The following is a 3,990-nucleotide window of genomic DNA, read 5'->3' as shown; positions in this document are numbered from 1 at the left end:
CAGGATGGGAAGAGATGGGACAGGGGTGGGGACTTGGGGGAAGGGGTGGAGTAGGGGCGGGGCCTGGGGACGAAAGGGGGGATTTGTCCTTGATCCCAGACCCCTCCAGGGCTGGCCCTGAAGGGAAGCGCTGACTATGACAGTGACAATACAACTGACCAGCCTTGCGGGGGAGGCTGAGGGAGATCCGCACCCATCAGGTCTCTTCTCTCCCCCAAGGTGAGCCAGACACTGCTCTCTCCTGGCTCTCACTCTAGCAGCTGGACACCAAGGAGCCATTTCCCCACAGGAAGTGCATTGAGTGCCCCTGTGGTGCTGGGGGGGGCTGGCGCTGCTGCTGCCTATGGGGCTGGCAGGGAGGCTGATGTCTGCACAGACTCTCAGCTGCCAGGCCGGAGGGGGCACTTGGGACCTTACCAGACTGGCTCAGTGAAGATGGGAGGTTGACAGAGCAACACAGACGCTCTCCAGGGCACAGAGCAGCATCCACCCATGCAGCCAGGCAATGAGCATTTCCCACAGCCTGGAGTCGAGGGGGAGGCGGCAGCTGCTGTTCTAGCTCCTGGGGGACAGGCCCTGTCAGCCAACAGCCACTTCTTACTCACCACAGCTAAGGGCATCGGGTTCCTCCGGTGGGGGTGTGGAGCAGCCATTCATTGTCCTGTTCACACTCCTCTGCAGTGTGAAAATCGGGGAGGGGAGGCAGAAGCCCCACTTCCCTCCCGAAATGGCATCCAGTGGGGGAAGCCAGGACAATAGAGTGGGATGGTAAGTAGTGGCCAGACTCTCACTGCCAGGGTCTAGTCTAGCTCAGGGTCCAGCTCAACTTCCTCCCCGCACCACTGGCCCCCAGTCCCTTTCCACCACCAGGTCAACCCGTGCACTAGGGCAGGAACAGGGTGAGGAAGCAAGTCAAGCAGAGCAAGGCAGGCAAAAGCAAGTCTTGTCTTCATGGGCCACTCACAATGACGTCCTTTTTGTGTCCAACTGCTGCAAAAACATCCTGGACAGAGAAGCATTAGGCCAAAATAATCCCATACAGTTGCTAAAATAGCTCAGTTGGGAGAGCATTAGACTGACAAGCTAAAGATCTCTGGATCAATCCCAGCCTTTAGCAGGTTCTTTCATTTGCTTTGTGCAGGGGCAGCTTGTTATCTGGCAGCACAGCAGTGCTTGCACCCAAGATGAGCAGGGATGGCCTAGGGAGAAAGCAATTAAAAAAAATTGCTTTAAAAAAAATTTGCAATACTGTATTCTCATGGGGACCCTGCAGGTCCTGGGGCAAATTGCCCCACTTGCCTCCCTTCTGGCTGGCACTGAAGGTGAGTCTCTGATCTTGGGCTCTGCAGTAGGATAACATAGTATGGGCTTCTGCCCCTAGTTGGCCCACCTGACCTTTAACGATGAGAGCTGTCTTTCCCAACATGACAGGAAGGGAGCAAGGCAGAGTGACCGTCAAGAATGGTGCCAGAGGGCTGCTGGGCAGTGACAGGCAGGGATTGAGGATGAAAACTCCTCTGCGCAGCTGAGCAAGGGCAGTACCAGGGAAGGGGCAACTGTGAAAATGGCTGTGTGGAAGGTGGAAGGGAGTTGGGGGCCCAGGAGGAGGGGCTTGAGGTTCAGTGCCTTGGAACAGCTGGACTTGAACACGGTGGATGTTCAGGAAATGCACATTAACAACTCTAGGGTAGCTCAATAGGCAGAGGGTGATTGGAGGAAGGGCCTCCTGGCCAGGGAAGAATGATGGGGCTGGAGTCTTGTTTTTCACATTTGCGGTGCGAGTGCAGAAGGTGGTGGAGCTCTGACTAGGGAGGGCATTACTGGTAGACTTTGTGCTCTGTGGCACTGGTTACCGCTATAGTGTGTATGATCTCCAGTTAAGGCATGAGAGGGAAGATCAAAGGCTCCCTTCCTCTGGACTGCATGATGTTTGTTGTTGGGCAAGATTTTAATTGTGTCAGCCGGCCTGAGGACCGCTGGTCCCATTTTCCCGACCGTCAGAGGAGACATTTTTACAATGAGCACTACCTGGCACAGGTCTGTAGTGAGGTCAGCTTAGAGAAGCTCACTCCAGCCACAGAGGAGGTTCACCTTTCTGCGGGGACAGAGCAGGACTCGCATTGACTGGTTTTATGCTTAGCTTTTGTGTCTTTAGCATGTTGCTTCTCAGATTCTTTCTTGGCCTGGCTTGTTTCACTTTGACACTTAACAGGCCAGAGCTTGTGCACCTTCCTATTATCCTCATTAGGATCTGTTTTCCAAATTTTGAGGGATGACTTTTTGCCTCTAACAGCCTCCATTACCTGGCTGTATACCTAGAGTGGCGTTCTGCTGGTCCTCCTATTGTCGTTTCTGATTTAGGGCAAGCATTTCATCTGAGCCTCTAATTGTGACATTTTAAACGGTCTGCATGCTGCTTGCAGGCACCTAACTCTTGTGACAGCAGCTCCTTTTAATTCTCATCTAACCATCTGTGCTTATGCTGATATATTGACTTTAGGTCTTTAACTTTGAGCGGTAGCTGAGAAGCTGGTAAATCGGCCAGAAACCCGTTCAACTAACCTCTTCATTTCCTTGTTATTTCCTGACTTCTTCATTCATCGCCTTTTCCTTATTTCCTGGCTGAGGCGGCGGCCTGCCAGGGAGCTCCCCGGCACCTCTGGCTGCCTGGGCTGAAGGCAAGAGGCAGGTCTGGGAGTGGTGAGGGCCTCCTGTCCCGGAATGAGGCCGCAGTGCTTCCTGGTCCCCTCTTCCCACCCACACCGGCAGGTGGCTGTTGCGGGAGAACACGAGGGAGGCTCTCAGGACGCCAGGCAGTGCTGTGTGTGTGTGTGGCTGTCAGGGGAAAGAGCTGAGGCTCCCGACTTGACCTGCCATTGACTTATGTGGCTCTGCGCGCCGTCAGCCGGGGCAGGCCAGGCTGCGGATGTGACTGAGGCTTGGGCAGCATGGCCGTGCTTTCCTGACAAGGCATGAGGCAGGCTAAGAGCTTTGCACAGCCTTCAGGGAAGTGGGAGGGAGGCATGTTCGAGCCGGCGTGTCTCCTCCGCTTCTCCCTTGCTCCTTGGGCGGAGGCGGGAGGGAGCGAAAAGTTCCCGGTTGAAGGTTTTGCGCTTGGCTTTGAGGATTAAGCCTGAGCCTCCAGTACGGCTGCCGGGAGATGGGCGCAGCCCCTACACTCTTCCAGCCAGCAGGTGAACCCACTTTGTCCAAGAGGGAGCCTTTGAGGCGGCAAAAGGGGAACATCACGGCTCCCAGCAGACCTTGAGGAGCCCAGGAGGAGCCTTCAGTGGCATCCCTGGGGGAGCATAACCCCCCCTCCTTTCCATTAACAGCTGAACTCACTGACCTATGACACCACAGAGACACCTACCAGCAGCTGTTTGCCAGGGCCGCTGCCCAGCACCCTGCAACGCTTCCTGCCAGTGCCAGAGCTCACAAGGCGCTAGCCTGGAGCCAGGGCTGCTAGGTGCTGCTGAAGAAAAGCCAGCAGAGTGACACAGCGTCCGTGTGCTGTGCCCATAACATAGAGATGGATTAATCCAAACCCTCTTCTGCCAGCACCAGGCCTCCTTCTTCCTACACTGGGCCTGCAAGCGAGGGGATGGCTGGCACAGCACCAAGAGTCTAACCTGCGTGACAGGAGGCGGCTGACGCCCACAGCCTGCTGGGGAGTTCCCAGAAGTTATTAAGGGACAGAGACTCCTCAATGCCCTTAGTAACAACGGTTTGGGGTTCATCGAGGCCAGTAAGGGGTCACTATGTTGGCCTTATAACCCTGTGTGTCAGGTCACTGTGCAGCTTTGATCCAGAGCTCAGATCCCAACAACCGACCAACAGTCCACAACCTCTGCCCCACCTGGTTACTCCTTATAGGCCAACCGTACCCCCCTTCCAGCTCCAGATTCGCCCCCTAATCATCCTACTGCCACTCAGAGCCACAGACGTGGAGGTGCTGAAGGCGGGAGGGGTGACTCTAGGATGGGGTTC

The 3,990-nt window shown here is 55.5% G+C and overlaps 1 non-coding gene across 1 annotated transcript; it reads left to right on the top strand.

Annotated features, from left to right (window-relative positions):
* Positions 1 to 1,044: 1,044 nt before the first annotated feature.
* Positions 1,045 to 1,117, top strand: TRNAV-GAC. The gene has a single exon. It is a non-coding gene; the product is annotated as a tRNA-Val (tRNA).
* Positions 1,118 to 3,990: the final 2,873 nt, after the last annotated feature.

The sequence above is a fragment of the Gopherus evgoodei genome, unplaced genomic scaffold (assembly GCF_007399415.2).
Source record: "Gopherus evgoodei ecotype Sinaloan lineage unplaced genomic scaffold, rGopEvg1_v1.p scaffold_31_arrow_ctg1, whole genome shotgun sequence".
In the NCBI taxonomy this organism is placed as follows: Eukaryota; Metazoa; Chordata; order Testudines; family Testudinidae; genus Gopherus; species Gopherus evgoodei.
This window is presented reverse-complemented; position numbering and strand designations above follow the sequence as displayed.